The sequence below is a fragment of the Amblyomma mixtum genome, chromosome 1 (assembly GCF_055824585.1).
Source record: "Amblyomma mixtum isolate Tamu chromosome 1, ASM5582458v1, whole genome shotgun sequence".
NCBI classification, from domain to species: domain Eukaryota; kingdom Metazoa; phylum Arthropoda; class Arachnida; order Ixodida; family Ixodidae; genus Amblyomma; species Amblyomma mixtum.
Window position 1 is genome coordinate 169,926,970 of NC_143012.1, and position 20,444 is coordinate 169,947,413.

General features: G+C 47.6%; 1 pseudogene; it reads right to left on the reverse strand.

The window, feature by feature from the left end:
• The window catches only part of LOC149369750 (uncharacterized), a 42,761-nt pseudogene extending 23,152 nt beyond the window's left edge, over positions 1-19,609 (reverse strand).
• Between the last annotated feature and the right edge of the window lie 835 nt (positions 19,610-20,444).

The following is a 20,444-nucleotide window of genomic DNA, read 5'->3' on the forward strand; positions in this document are numbered from 1 at the left end:
GACAATGACGACGGCGCTCGAACGTGTTTGGCACACTCGTACTGCTTCATTCGCCCCTACGCACCCCTTTGCGGCCCTGCCATGGTGCCTGGCGATTCTTTTTTAGGAGGTACTATTTCGAATGTGGAAATTTTCTATATCTTTGACATTTACAGAAATCATATTTTGTTTGCATTTTTTCCCGCAGTTGTACACGTTGTTTTATAGTTGTTCTTTTCTCACGACCCTGAACAATATTTTGATGACTAGCAGCGGCAGCCACGGCAAGGAATATTACAAAATAAAGCTTCGTAGGTTCCACTGGCATCCATAACAAAGGGCCACAAGACATCTATGGGCTATGGCCTTCGTAAAACAATATGGATGATGTCGAAATGGATGCAGCGGAATAGTAGATTACCTCTTGGTTTCAAAGGGCGGTTGCCATGTGTGTTGTCACAGCCTTTTCTGCCGTCAAAGGCGCGTGACGCTACGCAGCTGCGGGTGTCGCGTAAGACGTGTGTGCTATTGATTCCCGTTCGTTATGCAAAGGTTTATTTCGCAATTCCAGGAAAAATACTTGCAGTGAAACATCAACCCGAGATTTCGAAGCATGGCGAGTGTTTTTATTGTTTACTCACACACTGCCAGTGCTATGTAGAATTCTAAGAGAAAGCTGATATGGTAACAGTAAATACGAGAAAACGGACAGAATAAGGCATATCAAAATGGTACAAACATATTGCGTTCAAGTATTAACGTTGTTTAAAAGCCCCAAAGAACCTCGCGCGCTGTCTTATTCGCGACTCCTGCCAAGAACCTTGATACTGTCAAGCGCCGGCTCACATTTCCACTCTGCGCAGTGAAGGGGTAAATTAGATCCAGTTCCCTTTTCTAGCGATTTTGAGTGCTCCCATGCTGCGAAGGATTCACCATGCCTCTTTTCGCACTGGTGCTTTTTTCTTCGTCCATTACGTGTGCACAAGCCGCTGAGCTGTCTCGTGGCCGAGAAACAGGCATGCCATACCTGGCAGCAATATTTTTCAGGCTGTGTAAAAGCAAGGCTTTTCCCTAGTTGTCTAAGCAGGGATAAGATTCCTTATACAGTGCTAGCATGAGTCAAGGTGCGGTTAGCTCGTCAACATATCTAAATATTCGCAGGACAGAGTCGTCGTCAACCGAAGGTGCTAAGGCATGGTCAATGGAAGATAAAAATATATTGCATAGCACCGGTGCTACACCAGAGCCTACGCAAATGCTATTTTTTCTGAACAGACATGTCTGTTCCCAAACAAACAACAGTGGAGCGAAGGTATAAGTCTAAACACAACAAGAATCTTTCCACACTAATACCTGCTGAAATTTCAAAGTATGTAGCCCCATTGAAATCAGTACACTCGCGTATACTGCCTAAGGCAGTTCTGCGCGTGGCACAGACTATAATAAACCTTCAACATTAACTGAAAATAAAAACGCAACATCCATCTGCTTTCTCAAAAAAGCTGTCACATCTGTCACATTCTCGGTGGCTAAGAGAAGAACACAGCTAATTTGCGGTTGACATGAATTGCGCTCGGTAACAATACACCTGAAAAGCACATCGGGCATATGCGTTACCTCTAAATGACCATTCTTGCACTTGCTTGGGCTCCATATCCTTACACAGGCGTATCGTTATGGTCTTCACTCTGCAGGCTTGTCTGCTCACCTGAACGAAGTTTTTCTATAGCGCGGATTTGTTGTGATGACAGCCCCAACCTCCAACAAAAAGCCCTCCCTATAGGCGTCCTATAGGGAGGCCTTTTTGTTGGAGGTTTGTGCTGTCATCACAACGAATCCGCGCTATAGCGCTATAGAAAAAGTTCGTTCAGGTGAGCATACAAGCCTGCAGAGTGAACATCATAACGATAGGCCTGTGTAAGGATATGGAGCCCACTAGGTATAGGGAAGCCTTTTTGTTGTATAGTTTGGGGCTCTCATAGACTGCCTTTCTCCCAAAAGGACGGTAGGCAGGGAGTAGTTGTAAACTACTTCGAAGACGACAACCTATGACTTCTTTATGCTGATAAACAGACGATTCGGGGAGATGACAGCCCCAACCTACAACAAAAAGGCAGCCCTTTGTTGTACGTTTGGGTGATCATCACCAAAAATCCGTCTTTTTTACCACCATGAAGAAGTCATAGGTCGTCGTCTTCGAAGTAGCTCACTACTTGCTGCCTACCGTCCTTTGGGAGAAGGCCATTCTGTGCGGTTCGCGTTAGGCGATTACTTCCGCCAAAAGCTTCAGGACGGCGTCCAGCCGCCGGGCCGCTCCTATCCTCCTGAAAGAAATAACAGTCGTTATTTTGAGCGGAAAATACTGACATCTTTACTTACCTTTCGTAAAGACAGTATTTCACGCGATTTTTGCGCAGTGTGAAGAGGCGGTGTATCTGCACTGGCACCACATTGTCTGCGTAGAAATGAAAGCAATCATTATATTTTAACCGTGGTTCTGTTGAGTTATCCACGTGTTTACTACCTTCAAAATGCGCCAGTGGGCGCTGTTGTGGGCGGCACGGGCGACGGGCGGCAGCGTGAGCAGAACAACCACGGCACAGCGCCCGCGCCGCCACTCCACAATCTCCCGCAGGTGGCCACGAGCCGCCTTGAGTCACCCATGGTACGCGCCTGCAAGAAAAAAAAACAGAAATGAGTTTGCATGCATAAATGCCGATGCCGTAAACAAGCGTACCCTGATAAGGTCGTTTGTGCCAACCAGGACGGCGACCATGGGCTCCACATGAGCCACCCTGCGTAGTTGCCCGAGCAGACTTGCCGCAGTCCCTCCCGGCATTAGGGTAGAACTTTCTGCGCGGCGAAATTTACAAACAGTTAGGCACTGCAGTTTCAGAAAATGAACCATATTGCTTCTGCGGCCATCCTTACCGATCTTGCTTCGCGGAAGTCCAGAAGCACGCTCTGCCAACCGCAGGAGCATGCTGTCTCCAATGAGATGATGCTGTTAAAGTTGCGCGGGTTGGTTTTGCAACTTCTGAGTCACGAAGAGAAAAATCACTCTTAGGGAATCTCCAGTTATGCCGCGAATATATGGAAAAGGCGATACTTAATGCTGATGATCGAGGATCCTTGTGACGGGATGACGGGTCGCAATGCGGTTGCTACACTGCTGTCCCTTAATTTATGCTGATGGGTGCGCCCGGTGACCTCTCTCAGCTTACGTCATCAGTGCACGTGTTTCCTGTCTCGTGTACAAAACTGGCGCTCTACCAAGAAGGCTCTTACCGGGAAAAGAAAGGCTGAGAGGCGTCTCTACTCGGGGACAAAGGTGGGGGGTGATCGCTCCACACCCGCAAATTTTTTTCAGAACCGAAAGCGGACAATTTTGCCCACCGGGCCACACTTTTTTGATGGCACACTGTTTTTACCAGGGAGGGGTCTATTTCGATACCTCATGGCCGTTTGTCGCAAAACCGGATGGAAAGAAGGGTCGAGGGACGACGCACGGGAATGCGAGACTGACACTGAGGTTGCCAAGCCGGCACGAAGGTACGGAAGTAGTCTGCATAAAATTAAACGGAGGCGTTCTGCTCCAAGACTATTCTGTGGCGAAGCGACAGCGTGTCGTGTACCATGTATTGAAGGAGACTGATCTTTGTCACTGGGCAGTGGCAAGTTGGCTGGTCATTGTTCGGGCTACTGGTACGAAGTGGTGAAGGAAAGCAGTCCGGGCGACGGTTAGGGTTTAGTCTAATTTTTCGGTCAAGAAAGTTTTATATGCGCTGATTATTGGGTAAACCACTCCTGCCGTCACGAGAGCAAAGCCAGTTTCTTGTCCTTTCCTGCCTAGCCTCTGCTGCCTTGCTGTAGAAGGTAGGCTGCGGACCCCTAAATTGTACTATTGTACTTTCTCGACAGCTCCCTAGGAGTACTCTCGAAGTCACATGACGACATTCCAAAGGTTTTTCATCAGCGGAAACATGGCTCTGTTCGTTTCCACAAAAATGCGATAGTGTCTTCCAGGAACGAGACCTTTTCATTGAAAACAAGCCTTCCCGAAAGCTCACCTACAGATTTGTGCAAATGTTCTATTCATCTTGCAGTTTTGCAGGGTGCAATATGTCCCATTATCTAAAGTGACCATGCACTGTATTGGGCGTCGCGCAGGGAAGCCAGTGCTTTTGTAAAGGAAAACTTCAGGAACCGAAAAGCGGGGAAAGTGGGAAAGCTGCTGTGTGCGCTAACGTAGATGCAAGATCAACAAATAGCACATGCCTGCAGGCAGGCGTGATGCCATCTTCAGCTTTTCGTATCAATACGTGGCTTGTTTGCTCGAATCATCGGCAATTAACTATAGGCTTCACAAAACGTTTGACGCCGGGTATAAAAGCTAACTTCATTGGCTCATACTTGTCATCTTGGGTATTGTACAATCATAACGAATCGCTGCACTGATAACTGGGACTGCAGGCTTACAAAAATTTGCAACCATGCTGAGCCTCTCTGGCCACGCACCGCAAAAAAGAAAAACGTACATGGATGCTTCGCTGCCTCACTTGGAGGTTTCAGTATACCACGCATCAGACGGCATTACACCGCCTACTCCTTGCTGTTCATTCTTCCATCGTCCCCTGTCCTTTTCAGTTCATTTTCTTTTTCCGTACAATGGTCCATTGTGCATCTTATTGGTTATGTGAACGCGTAGCACTTTTCTGACCTCACACGTTTGCTGGGTATCGCTTCCTCGAATCAACATGGTAACCATCTTTCGTCCCAAGTATTCGTTACCTCTCCGACTCAGTAAAACCGGCACAGCTGCACCGGGTCCTCACCTCCTGGAATATCTGACGATTATGCCGGAGGCTGGATATCCACGCATTGTGCATGGGCTTGCAGCACGCTTTGACAGAGCTGGTTGTCCTGCAGCTACGAAGGTTGCCAGAAGCATTTTGAGGAACAGTAACCAATTTTTATTCAATTCCACAACTGTGGTAGAGGAAAAGCCGCAAACTAAGCTACCTCGCTGCACATGACGCGAGCGCTGCACAGCTTGTACATTCCGTTGGGGAAACGTTGTGAGCGACGTTTACGATAAGGAATAAATGTCCGGTTTTTCGAAATGTCCTACAGGGTTCTCTGCATCCTGTTACGATTGTGTGAACACGTGCGCTCTCAGTGGAAGGGAACTTGTTCGTCAACCGGAGTCGACTGGAGCTAACATGCTTGTCCCGGCCAGCTGAGTTAAAAAGGGTTCGGATTCACCAGATCCCTGACTGGGGAATGAAGTTCGAAGAGCGCTGTCTAATCGGATGGACAGAAGTGGACGCTGGTGTTACCACTCACGGTAGGGTCGGTGCTGGCTGTTCCGCTCTCTCGCAGCTCGGTCTATGGGAAGGAGTAAAGGCTGAGTAATCAAACACGGCTGGAAATGAATCTCCCGCAGTCTACCAGCAGCTGAACGAACGTGCTTCCCCGCCGGATGTCCAGAACACGAGACCTCTGTCGAGGACACAGCCGTCTTCAGTTAACAGCAGCTTGACTTTGCACAGCCCCACTTCGCCGTCCGGCGACCCGAGGGGCTGACTCGGCCTTACGCCACCCTCGTCGGCCGCTGCTTCCGTCGCTACTAATCTTCACCAGCCCTTGTCGTATCTTCGGCCTTCGCTGGTGTTCGACCTTCGTAGCTGCTGCCGTGGTCACCTCCGGTCATGGAAGTCCGCTGCACTAATCCACTTAGGCTAGGGGGCATCACAAGCACTACACTGCACCGCCGCCCTCGCGAGGTTGTCGGCCTTATTGACCGTCTTCGGTTGCTGCTTGCTCGAGCCCACGTGGCCGGAAGTACGATCATGACACTGTGGATTATTGTACTTTGACCACCACGACTGAAGCTGACAGCTTACCAGTGTTGTTGGTGTAGCTGATGCGCGCTCTTCAGTTGTTAGTCATCTCTCCCGTCTTCTGTTTTGTCCTTGTTCCCTATTGAAAAATCCGGTATGAATTATAAACAGGGACCACACACCAGGTTATTGTACAGACTTGCGATACCCGGATACCGGAGTATCCTGTATAAAACACGACAGTCCTTATTGTACAGGAGGCCCCTGTATCACAGGACAAAGGAAGGAATAAAATGCTTCAAATATATCCCACTTGTACTAAATCTGCACAAAAACTGGGGCATTTCTCCAACAAGTGCCGTAAGTGTACATGCCAAATGCTGCAATATACAGAGCCTCAGAAACTAGTAATCTGCGATTATCAGTGACTCGTATTGCAGTCGATGTGCAATTGTGTTTGCTCACAGCTTTCACCAAGTGTTGGTAGCTTGGTTAGTATTGTAATGTATCAAAAACTCCAAAAGATGTTTATTTTTCGCATGTCTTGAACCAGCTCACTGAGGTAATAATTTAACTTTTTGCGACACTCTGCCGACGCTGGGGTATCTAGATTGCTGGCCAATGATATAGTGAAAAGCACCTGCAGAAAAGAAAATATGATTGCTAGTACATAATGCCCCCCCCCGCTGATCATTTAACTGGGCACTGACTCACAACATAATGCATGGAGAACTGTGACATGCAGCTTACGGCCAATGGCTTGTAGCTTTTGAGGCGTCATTGGCTTTCTGCACACTGTGGAGGCTTCTGACTTCAGGTACCGACGGCAAGCTTGCCCTGCCACCCACTTTTCCAGGAGTTGTGGAGTCGTCCATAGGCTGCGGGCTGCGTCCTTGCAGAAACGAGAATCTTTCGGTACCACCATAACCGCTGCCCACTTTGCCGAAGGAATAAAAATTCCATTCCCGAGGTGGACCTGTATACAATAACCACAAATGCATACCCCAGTAGCACAAACGGGGCTCTGAATGGCGGGCCCTCGTGGGCCCGGCACGGGCAGCCCATGGGGACCCGATGTGGGATATGTGCGGGATTTGCTACACATAGACCAAGAAAGAGACAGGACACACACCAGCGCTCAATTCAGCGCGGTCCTCTCTTTCTTGGTCTGTGTATGATTGCGCTGTTGAACCACCATTATGAATCTACACTAATTAGCCCAATCTGCACTTCTTGCACAGGCAAAACAATCCACTTTCGCTTCTCACCCGATTTTCCTTGGGGCGATCGCTCCCCCGCCCATTTCTTCTCCCGGTGACACCTCGGTGCGCACTATCTTTTGCTCATCGAACCAGAAACATAACATAACAAGGATCGTAACACAAGGGCATAACATAAAATTATGTTGGGTTCCAAGCCATATATATTGGAATTGATGGTAACGAGAAAGCGGACGCATGCGCTGCTCAAGCCCACAACAAGGAAATACAGAAAATAAGCATTCCACATAATGATTCTATGAAGCTAGTTCAGAGTAGACTGAGAAACAAATGGCAGAGCATATGGAATAGTCAGGTAAATAACAAGCTACACTTAATGAAACCAATATTAGGAGAATGGAAATCATGCACTCATCAGGAACGCTTTTTTGAAGTTATTTTATGTCGTTTACGTATTGGACACACACACCTTACCCAAAACTTTCTACTAACAAAACAAGACAAACCTACCTGTGAAAAATGCGGAGATGAACTCACAGTAACTCACCTCTTAATCTCGTGCAGAGAACGTGAAACACTGAGAAACAAGTTTTTTACCCCGTTTTATAACCAACAAATCCCTTTTCATCGGTCATTGATTTTAGGTGAAAAAGCTCTTATTGATAAGTCAAGGGTTTTTAACTTTTTCAAAGAAGCCAGTGTACTCGAACCCAGCCCCAATGCGCCAGGTGGGCACGCAACGGGTATGCCACGAAGGTTTTTTTTTTGTGTTCTCCCATGCCTAGCCGACGAGGGTCCCATTCAGGCACGAAATGGGCTGCCCAAGCGTTTTGTGCCAGCACTGTACCCACGGGGGACTCTAGCCGCCGCGGTGGCTCAGTGGCTATGGTGCTCGGCTGCTGTCCCGAAAGACGCGGGTTCGATCCCGGCCGCGGCGGTTGAATTTCTTTGGAGGAGAAATTCGAGGCCCATGTACTGTGCGATGTCAGTGCACGTTAAAGAACCCCAGGTGGTCGAAATTTCCGGAGCCCTCCACTACGGCGTCTCTCATAGCCTCAGTCGCTTTGGGACGTTAAACCCCATAAAGCAACCAACCACGGGGGACTCATGTGGGTTTATTGCGGCCAGCCAAGAGCCTCATTGCCCATGTCGGATCCGCATGGGCCCGCCACCTTGGGCTACTGGGGTATCTTTAAACGGAGTATAACAGAGCAATATACAAGGTGTCCAGCTGGCTTTAGCCCTTTTTTAAAAATATGCCGCCGCGCTCTAAAACGACGGTACCAAATGCATGTTGCTGGCCATTGCATGGAGCAACTCACACCATTTTTTCTATTGGGGCTTCATTGAATTATAGCAACTTCGTAATAAACGAAGATACAGTAAAAGGTCGTTAATTCTAACTTCATGGGACCGGGAAAAAAGTTATAATTATCCGATGTTCGAATTATCGAATGACCGCGAAAAAACTGAGAAGAACCATTTGCATTAGTGTATATGTATTGTATTTCCTCGCGTAACAAACCCACTCGCATAATGAACCCACTCACCCCTATTTATGCCTAAGAAATTCAAAAGAAAAAGCGTCAGTCGTTAACGCTTCCCTCCGTTTCGCACCGTCACGGTCCACAGCGCATTTCTTGGCGCCGCGCCATGATTCTGGGCACCGATAACATCGCGGTGTGTTTACTTGACGTTATCTTTAGCAAGGAGGGAAGCGAACCTGGCAGAGTGCTAACGCTTGTCCGGTTGTGCAAGCCTCTTTACACGCCAGCTTTTGATGCTTCTCTTTTTCCGTGGGGCAGCTTCCCATCCTTAATTGCTGGAGAAACGCGAGCGCCTCATCATACAGGAATTGTTCTGCAGGCACGTACGTTTTAAGAATGAAAAAAAAAGTTCAACGAAAACGTGTATGTGTTGATTATCGCACTTATGCGACAGCTGCCCCCCCCCCCCCCCCCTCTCCCCCTAAAAAATATCTGCTGGCGTACAACAGCCAATCTGCATACCAAGCACCAAAACCAAGCAGCACATATCGCTCTGAGTACAGGCTGGTCTGTCCGGTTCGAGCTCCGTACCGGACTGATCTGTCCGGTTTAGCTTCGAACCGGGAATGATCTGCCTGGTATGAGCTCCGTACTGGAGCTGTCTGTCCGGTTTGGGATCGATACCGGACCCGTATAAACCGGTATGGCCATCAAACAGGACGGGTCTCGCCGGTATGAAAGTGATACCGGACCGGTATGAAACCGATATGTTCCTGTAAAATCCGTTTTGCCGAGATACCGGATTTTTCAATAGGGCAGTTGCTACGCTGTTTTCTTCAAGTATCCTTCCTTCCGCCTACTTTGGCCATGCGCCGTTGCGCTGGAAAACTACAAATTTGCACGTCTAGAAAATGCTTGTCACCTGGTACCCTCCAGCTGCTCACGATAGTGGTGTCTTCTAATCCATAACGTTGTTACAAGCGAAGCTGCATCCCTACAGAAAAAGAACCAAAAAATTCCTAATGTAAGCATCTTAGTGGGTACACCTCTCATAAAAGTTACATGCTCCTCAATGAACAGACACTTCTGTACAGAGAATTTGTCCCATCACTTGGCTGAAACCAAAATAGGGAGAAAAAAACCGCTCGTCCCTACCACCGTGTGCATATTTTAAAAGCCTGAGCAACAAATTGTTTTGAAAGTGGTTAAAAAGTGCATTAGTATTTAAAAGAACTGTCAGAACCCAAATCTGAATCCTTCACTCTCTCTGCGGTAGCGTCCCTTGGCCCGACATAGAACACAAAACTGTGCTTGAAACCGGGCTGCAGCTTCCTCGGCTTCCTCAGCCCTGCCACGATGCTCAGAACCAAAGAGGGCGGCCACTACCCGGCTCAAAACAAAAGCCAGTGCTGTATGCCGCGAACACGGCACACATGGTACCGGTCCACAGCAAACATCTCCAGGTTCGGTTCTCGCTGAGCTGTCAGGAAGAAGTGCTAAAATATAGGCGTAATTTTGAGCAGGTGGGGCGTACAGGCCATTACCATTCAACACCAGAACTATTACATTTATTCTGTACGAGCTATGTAAAATTTAACGAAATAGGCATACAGAAAAAGGGCAAGGTTTTTGAGGCCACTGGCATGCACCTGTCATGCATCTGAGCCAAACTAAGCAGGTGCAGTTTCATCACATGCAGATGAAAAGAGGAAGTTCATTGAAAGAAATATTCAAAATAGTAATGGCGTGTGTGCAAAACTAGAGAGGGCGCTATCTTTCACCCGTCTTATGCAGACTGCTGATGCATACAGCTGCAGACATAAGAATGTGAACAGAGTTTAAAAGAACACCAAAGTCAAAGTGAAGTATGCCTATATTGACTGGATACTGTGTTCTAATAAGAAAACAGCAACTTTTAATGAATAGAGCTTTAATAAGCTCGAAATGGCCAAAAAACTAAATACAGCTGTCACTGCCACAGGCCATTTCCACCAGCCAACTGCAATGATATGATCCTTCTTTTTTATACCTTCTTCAGGCACTATGTCCACCTGCATTGATATGATCCTTCTTTTTTTATATCTTCTTCAGGCACTATGTCCACATATGCAAACATGACCGCAACGGTATCAAATCTCGCGTATCAAAGCAGCAATTTCCACAAACACGGAGGATGTAATTAAATGTGCTGAAATCATTTGCGTAAAGAGATACCACGTCATGTATACGAAACATATGCCGGAATTCATTAATTTTGGAGAGGAGGATTAGCCGCGAAGAGGACAGGACGCTCGTCCTGTCCTCTTCTCGTGTGTTCTCGTTCGCTGGCACTGGCTGCCAACCACAGCCTCCGCCGCGACAATTCTAGGCCACAAACTGCATCACACACTGTGTCAACTATCGAGGAAGTGCAGTTTTGATGCATCCCAAATCCTTTGTATTCGACCAACCTCAGACCACCGAGTTTGCTTATCTTTGTCCTGCTTCAAAATGTGTAAGTGTAATGAGGTCCCACAACAACAATGGTCACTCAGGAATGCATGAACGGCTGCCAACCGATTTGAAATGATGTTTTCACAACATAATAGGTATTTACCCAGAACTCGCGAAAAAAACTTTAAAATGGGCTGTGTTGAGTACTGGCAATGTAGTTACTTTAGTACCTTAATTAAACCTTGTGTAAAAGAACAAAAATCCGGCTCCAGCTTACCACTGAAGGCACCTCATATCTGCGTGCAAAAAAGAAACAGAAGTGTCAGAAGTGCTCCTAGAAATGAAGGTTAGGTACGCAAAACTGCTGAGAAAAAGCAGAGGCATGTAAAAATGAAGACATGCATGGAGACTAGAATCGAGTGGCTCTTGGTACTGTCAAATGATTTCTAGTACCAGAAACATAAAGAAAACGACAACAAAAACGACAAGAACAACTGCGAAAGTCATGCAAGCTGTCCAGCTTCATTGCTGTCTGCGGGCAGTACACTGCATTGGTAGATCTGCAACACTGCCTCAAGAACAATGTGAACCATCCTAGGCTATACATAGCTTGGACATGACGTCACGCCATTGAGATCGCTGCTTTGGCGGCCATGTTTACGAACCACTTGGCTGCCGCTCATTATTCAAGACGAGGATAAGAGATGCGTTTTGTGCTACAACGAGCTCCTTTGCTCTCTGTGAGTGGAAATGCCTTCTCCTCTGAATGCACAGTCCTTACACAACGGCTGCAAATTGTAACTGATCGTGTCAGTGCACGTTCAGTGCGAATAAGAAGTTCGGCAGTGCAAGGAAATCCGCCCCTCATGACTGGAAGCAGAGAAGAGCGCAGGCGTTAGCCTGTTTGCGGACATTAAATACACATATTGTCAGCTACCTTGCGACCGTCGATTGAAAGTACACAGATCACCGTAATCGCACAATTCCTATGTTAGTGCGTAACTGAGTACTTCTCAGCAAAGCAGACTCAAGGAAGACTGAGTTCTACCTCAGAGGTCAGCGGGAAACTTTCTTTACTTTTAGGCTCTTTGAGCTGGGTTAACTCATCTCGAGGCGTTTATGTTGCACCGCCAGTAGATGTTGGTACATTTTCTGCTACAAAAAAAAAAAAGCCAGCTCGCACAAACATTTATTTCTGCTGTGAGCTGTGGGCGGGATGAAAAAAGATCGGCGCGTGGCTAGGGTGCCTCGATAAGTCGATATTGTTGCGGGAAAGAACATATTTACAGTTATTTACACAAGCGAAGGGAACAGCTGCGAGCGGCACCGGGAACACAGCCAGAACATCGTTGTCCTCTTCGTCTCCTCACCCTCGTTCTATCGGTCATTGTCGTCGTCGACCCGCTTCAATATGGAACGATGCATCAAGGCAGCCTTCGCACGGCTCAGTAGGTGTTCCCGATATGTTGGCCTCCGCATGCTGTTTCTGCATGGGCCTCAGCTTGCCTCTTCTCAGTGTGTGCTGGTGTTGTGCAAAATCTTCATGCTTGAAGCTTTGTCTCCGCGAGCTGCTTGGGTCGTCACCATTTCAACTAAACACATGCGGTTTAGCACTGACGCTTTTCTTGCTTAACCATTGTCACATACTTGACAGTCGAAATTGCGAATTTATCAGTTATGAAGAATGCACCACATACTTGATGTTAGCAGTTTCTTGTGGTCAAAGTCGGCACGTTAAGTGCTTCGTTCGCTCACATGAGGAGAAAATGTGTTTGTTGGGTGTTTCCTACCGCAGCTACCGCTGCGATTGGACTGCCGAAATATAGCGTGGTGCCGTGCTGAACTGATGCGGAATGCATACTGCAGGAGCTCGTTGTTGAGAAACATGGCGGACGCATTTCCTAGAATTCCTTTCACTGACGTCAGTGCAAACTATGAATAAGTAGTACAGGACAATTCTGGAATGTAAAACACGCTTACGTCAACATTGAGAATTGTGGCACCTAGCCTGGAAAGGCGCCGCACCAGAAGCCTGTTGAGGTAAAGGCGGTCAGCTTCCTTCTCACGTCCCAGTTCGTCCCCTCGGGGCACTATTTTGAAGACGAAAATGTGGCTTGCGTACTGTTTGACTTCTGCCACAATCTCCTGGATAGAAAATATTGGATAATGAGCATTGAACAACAATGCTTTGTTTTTGCAAGACTATTTTTACATCGGGAATGCAGAAGAATGCAAAGTGCAAGCACGTGTTTCCCACATCTGCCTCTTCAGCACTTCCCAGCATCAATGACATGCACAGACTGACAGTTCGCGGCTTTATTTGAAAGTTCTATACACAGTCAGACCTGCAGTTTCAAATACAAGTATGACACTAAGCTGCACTTTCACAGCACTGCGAAACCAAGCTCCCGCATTGCGGATCACCAAACACAAGCAGACGTTTAATATGAACTTCCCCAGAAGGAGAAAGGTTAGCCCTGTCTGCACACTGTAGCAACTTGTAAACCAAGTTCTATCGCGGAGAAAGTGTGTGCTTTGCTTTAAGATATTGTATCCTCTGTCGTCGATTTCTGAGAGCAAAGCAGCATGCCCCTAAACATAAAACAGATCCCACACACTACCCAGCCCTTCACTTCCAGACTACAAAACGCGGCACACCATGAAGAACATAAGTAACAGTGGCTTACCTCGAGGCGTGCAACGATCGTTGAGACTGTACTGCTGTTCCGAACAAATCGTTTACGCCGGTGTAAACAGCAGTGAAATGTAATTGAAGCTGAAGGCGAAGTCCCCGGACAAGACCCTGCAGTGTGTCCGTCGTGGCTCCACCGAAGTTAAAAGTGACGACTTGTACCGTGCTCTGCAGCGGAATTCGGACTCTCTACAGAATCTTCACCTGGCTGTCGCCAACGACAACACCGCGCACGCTGTCTGACATGTTGTTCTTTTTGCTGCGCTCTCGACAAAGGCAAAAGTGCCAAAAGGCCAAAAGAAACATCCTGGTGACAGGATAGACCTAACTAGGGACATGATTGTCTCGTTTTAGGTTTTTTTGAAAACACATGGAGTCTGATGCTCCTAGGGAGACCCAGGGGCAACCTCAAACTCCTATTAGCGGCGGATTTTAGTCTCGTGCCTTGGAACGAGTGGTCGGGGATCAAGCGTAGGCAGTTAGGTAGGTTGGAACGCTGATTAAATTAAAAAACGTGACGTGAAAAGCCGCGTGATATTTGCTTACGTCATGTCCGGTTGGGGACAGGCGCGTTTTCCTAATGTTTTTTCCCCGTATTCCCCACATTTTTGAGACCGCGTACGAATTTAAAGAGCGCACCTGACGCGCTGCGCTCTCACACTGCATGCCTGCTTCAGTGCATTTCCTAAAGACTCCTTCCTATCATACGTCACTATACTTTTTAGCCGAAAGGCTTCTTACGCAGTTATTTCAAGGTTTATTGCTATGTATAAAGAATATGTTTGTACCAGGCGCGTGAGCCCGAACAAAAGAAAACTGTTTTTATTTTCCTTAACTCTTCAGTATTCCTGCTTATCAAGAGCTGGGCATTTATATGCTGCAATACAACTTTTTTAGGGCATCACAACTGATGCTTCCATGTGTTTGGTACACATTCATCTTCAGACGTTTGTCTGCTAGGTCAAAAAATATGAAATAATAGTTTACTGCATCAATTGTGACTCAGACAACTATCACATATAGCATGCTCTTGAAATTACTCTTGCTGTTGTACAGAAGACTGTAATTGGCTTCATTGTAGCTTCATACACGTAGTATTTAAAGTCTGCACTTCTCTTTTTTCAAAAAAGAAAATGTGGTTAGGTTCCTAAATAGAGCTCTGCACGGCCGCAGTTTCTATCCCTTAGGCCCAATACTGGCCCTGTCCTCTTGTGAAGTTACGCGTCTTCCAGTTTAACACAACCCGCATCCTTGGCCCAAGTGGTATCGCAGGTAATCGGCGCGTTCATGCGTAGCCGGGGGAAGAAACTCCCAGGCTCCTGACGATACGCAGCCAAGCTCATGCATTCTCTTGCAACCGATCTATAGTTTTTCAAAACGCGAGCCTTTGAATAACCGCATGACACAAACGATTTGCCCACCTCGGCGTTAGCATTAAAATTTATTACTTTCCATGAAGTTACAACTGGTACTTTTTTCATTTCTTCTGTGTATCTCCGTGTTGACGTGCTGCAGAGAATGTGGAGTCCATCATACCTCCTCAACAGTTCAACAACGTCGCTGTCTGCTTCAACGGTGCAGTAATGTGCCATACCAAGGTATCATCGAAGTATTCGTTAACCGACACCAACGCGGTCAGACGGCGTCTGGCAGTTAGCGCTTGAAGGTGGCTGCCTCTGTTTAGAGCGCCAACGTTTTGGAGGATACTTCTCATCCTCTGCCGGCGGCGACAGTGATAGTAACAGAACATACGTTTCATCGGTACGCTATGCCAGGTTAAAGAACGCAGTGCAAAGAGACAGGGACAAACGAAGAAGTGGACAGGACTGGCACTTCGTTTGCCCCTGTCTTTTCGCGCTGCATTCTTTAACCATGATCACTGACCAACAAGCCCAAACAGCCACTTTCGTTCATCGCTATGCCAGGTTAGACTTAACTGACATGGATTGTTCCTCGGCCTTAAAGTTTCTGGCGGTCATGAGAAGGTGTAGACAGTGGAGTCATGAAGAACCATGGAGCGTACTTTGCAATGTGAGACAGCAGCATTCTGCGAAGTCTTCGCAGACGAGGTTTTTAATTTGAAAAAGTGGCGGATAGGGGGCCTGCTGTAGTGCAGTGCAGTGACAAGCACAGTCTACAGTAGTGGTGCTTGCATTTCGCGGACCAACAGGCAGATGCAGTTTCGCTTAGGAGCACCGCGGGCAACCGTCTTGTGGATTCATGTTGCAGATTGTTCATTCCTTATGTTCATTCCTTACGCATGGAGCCTCATGCCATGGTGCGGTTTACTGACACCCGTGTAGTGTCATATGTGCATATAAGCTCTGGAACACTTTGCATAGCGAAAGTTCCTAATAACGAATATGTACAGCACAAACCAAATAAAGAGAGCCTCATAAATGCAGGGCAAGAAGTTGAGCACTCCTGTGAGTGTGTACTTAATAGAACGTGTGTTCCAAGGCCCTGTGTTGTCGACTGGGTATTTTTGTCTGCGCCTGGCCAGCGCATGCACCTTTAAGTCATTTTGACAGTGCTAGCTGGCCACCTTGTGACGGAACTGCTGGAGGTTATACTTGACAGTTGCATTCTAGGTGTACATAAGAGCAGTGGAATTATCCTAGCCCTGTGCTTCACGCAGTTTTGTACAGAGCCGTGCTTGCGTGGAATGCACCGTGATTCCAGAGAGCCGAATGCTACAGTGATGTTCTTGGCTTGTTTTTGAAGAGGAGGTACTGCTGGATGTCAAAATATCAGGTTTCATAATTGAGTATTGCGTCAATGCTAAGAATGATAGCGATACAAAATAATTGGCGGTAGGAAAAAATTTATTCTTCAATTGTACCCCTTTGCCGGGCTATCTTGCACGTTCTGACCTGTAGAACGATAAAGGACAACATTAATGCAAGTAGTGCAACGCAGGCTTCAGTCAAGTGCTATTTCTTAGTGAGAGATCGCCACTTCGTTGAAAACATGATGCATAATTAGGCGTCATCAGCTCATGCTACTCCAATTAAAACAATGCATTGTACAGTGTTATAACTGTAGTGTGCATAAGCATGCTCGAGGGACGAAGGAAGTATGAAATGTGTTGAAAATAGAAGTTAGGTTTTTATGGAAAACCATAGCAGGGCAAACAAAACGACAACACAGAAATAACTGCTCTGCTTTAGTTTTCTGTCATGAACTAACTAACCCGAATTGCCACTCTTCGTCTGTTGTTTTTGTCCTCCACTGCAGCAATTATCAGAGAAATAAAATTTCTGTTTCCGATTTATCACTACACAGAAAAAAGACATTTTCTGACAGACAAACATTGCACCTTCAGTGCCTGTATCATACCTTCATGCCATGAACTGGCGACACTGGCCATTGGAATGACCCTTCGCCCTGCAGTCGTCGCACTGCAACATATTCCACACCTGCCGGTGGTGACGACGTGGCAGCGTGAAATCGAACTGCTGCCTGAATTTCAATCTCCGAGCAATGACGACGCCTTTGCCAGGGCCTTCACCTGCAGTCTCGGGAGACATGCTAACCATCTGCTGCGTACAGGGCACGTTTTGCCTCTCCCGCTGTAACAAACCGCGCCTGAAAATGCACGAATGATATGGAGACCACAGCAACATCTTACGTAATGTGAAACAGCAGAAATGAGCATGCAACCAGCATGATGGAAATATGTGGGCGCAAAGTAAACGAGGCACAAACAAAAAGGAGACACAGGACACGCCATTAAAAGTATATTTCAATCGCAATCACTTGAGCATTCTAGGTTAGAGGGCCTATATGCATGCAGTGCCTATCTGATACATTTGCCACTTCATAACCGCGACAAGGTGGTATTTTTAGTTATATACAACTTTGTTCTCTTCACATTGCATACTATCGCTCGCCTTGATGAAACAGAAAGTCCATGGATTCGTACTGGTCAATAATGGTGTAACACAACGTAGTACAAGCTTAAATTAGAGAGGGAAAGAAACAGAAGGACGGAAAGGCAGGATGGTTAACCAGGCGATGCGCCGCAGGCAACCCTACACATGGGGAGGCGAACAAACAGGAGAAACAGGAAAAAGAGCAGGGACGAAATGAGTTCAAGTGTACATCGACCACTATGACAAGGGAACAAAACTCCAAGTCTTTTATGAACCTCAAGAGTGCTTTCACCGCTCTCTTTTGTGAGGTAGGTTTTGTCTAAGGCCCTCGAATCTTGGTTTCTGTTAGAGGACGAGAGTGCAAGCTACCGAGAGTAACAGTAACAGCCAGGACGGCGCACTCTCGACCAAAACAAGAGCAGTCACAGAGTAGGTGCTGATCGTTTCATCGCAACCGCACTGCTCACACGCAAGACTTTCTGCCTGCGGAATTTTTACTTGCACGTCGACCAGCACCACATCCTTTGAGGCTGCGAGGCTTCTGATTATTAACGTGTCAAGCCTTTTCCTCCTTTTCCTCTGCCCCTCGGTCTCCGACAGCCGTGGTAGTAGCCTAAAGAGGAATATTTTCCTGGCCACACAGGCTGCCTGCTGCACCAGCTTCTGCATGGAATAAACGAGCAGCATTAATTCATGATGCATACAAAACAGCAATGTGAGGGGGAAGTGGCAAAGTACGCGACTTTCGCGGACATGAGAGCAATATAGCCATCAAACTTCTCTCTCAATACTGCACGATGAAAGAAGAAGTCTCCTAGCTTACATGCAGTTCTGGCACACTTCGCAAGAACCATGCAGATATGTGCACATTGAGGAAATCTGACGTGCAGCAAAAAAAAAAACGCCAGAGACCATTTATAGGCCAGACTATGCATTAAATAATCAATCGCAGTATAACGTACACCCTTCCCACTGCTCTATTCTGATTGGCGAACACGTACTGCCTTTCGCCATCAGTCACCCACCCTTTCTTTCTATTCCCTTTCTCCTCCCTTTCTCCTCCCTTGAAAGTTGAGAGGGCAATTTTTTTGCGTCTTTGCCTCCTGCAAACCGAGGCTTCACACGCCAATGCCGGGTACTTCTTGTGGTAGTGGCTTTTCTGATAGCAACCCATGGAAAAAAGCAAGGAAAACGAGCTATAATCGTGACATCTGTCGCGCAGTTTGTTATGCGCGAAGCACGTGCTCCCTGCCGCGAAAACCACATTTCGCACGCGTAGCCGCTACTCACAACAGTCGCAAGCTCCTCATGATCACATACCTTTATATCATCGGCTATGTCCTCCGGCGGCCGTTGGGTGCAGAGGTCGTTGCCGCCGACATAAACTTCTAGGAAGTCCAGTGGCTTCAAATACATCCTCTTCATATGTCCAGGATGATCCGTGCGTCGGCGCCGCCGCAACTGAATGTGCACACGTTACACGGTACATACAGTCTTGTGTCGTTCAGAAATTTTACTTGGCTGTCGCCAATGATCGCGCCGTGCAACGCGGAAGACATGGCGACGTGTGGCACTTCACCCTGCCGCGCTGACAACCCCCCCCCCCCCCCCGCGCACAAGCGTAAACACCACGTGACAACCATCACTAGCAACGCACTCAAAAACTAGAGCATATGTAGCGTGCATACTATCCACAATAAAATAAAATACTATTATACAGTGCATCTGTCTAAGGCTCGAACTTTGTTATGCGCGAAGCACGTGCTCCCTGCCGCGAAAACCACATTTCGCACGCGTAGCCGCTACTCACAACAGTCGCAAGCTCCTCATGATCACATACCTTTATATCATCGGCTATGCCCTCCGGCGGCCGTTGGGTGCAGAGGTAGTTGCCGCCGACATAAATTGCTAGGAAGTCCAGTGGCTTCAAAGGCATCCTCCTGATTATGTCCAGGAGGATCCGTGCGTCGGCGCCGCCGAAACTGAATGTGCACAGGTTACACGGTACATACAGTCTTGTGTCGTTCAGAAATTTTACTTGGCTGTCGCCAATGATCGCGCCGTGCAACGCGGAAGACATGGCGACGTGTGGCACTTTACCCTGCCGCGCAGACAAAACCCCCGCGCGCTTGTTCACGCCACGTTTGCTTCTAGTTCTGGTTTCGAATTCCGCAAGGAAACGGGCATGGGAATCCATACGAGTTTGGAAAATCTGGGACGCCGGGGATTATGTTCGCAGAGATAGAGTTTATGGTTCGCAGCCACGGTTATGTGGCTGTACCTACACTGTCAGACTCGCCTGCAGCAAGACTGTCACTCGAACGGGACGAAGCAACCGACCGAAATATGTCAGATTCTACCGCTGTTCTCCCCGTTCGCTGTTCGAGGGGATCCCGTGCAGAGAGAAACCTCGCTAGCAGGAGTAGCCTCCATGCATGGTGGTGGTCAAAGATGACATTTTCCGGACATGCAAAATCAAGGACGAACCCGATGTAGAACTGGTTGGGATAGCTGGCGCATGGTTTCGGTAATAGAAAGCGGAACTCAAAACGGACATGAGAGAAGTGAACACGACGACGCGCTGTGAACGCGATGTAAAGCCATGTTTCTGCGATCCAGTGCGAACTCTCCAACGCATTTACGAACATTACACCATGCAATGCATCCGCGGACGCTGTACTTGACTGCGGTTCACCATTCAAGCGGTAGGCTACAAGAAAAAGCTAAACACAACTTTTGCCCCCGCAGGGAGGCGTCTGCAGCATGCAGACGTTGGTGAGTGGCGACACCACGGGGTTAACCCGAGCATCCGCAGGGACATCCCCGCAGGGGGATGATGGTGAACAATGCGTCACCACGGACCCGAGCATCCGCGCTTAGCCGTGCGTGGCATCGCCGTGTCCGGGGAAAAGGGG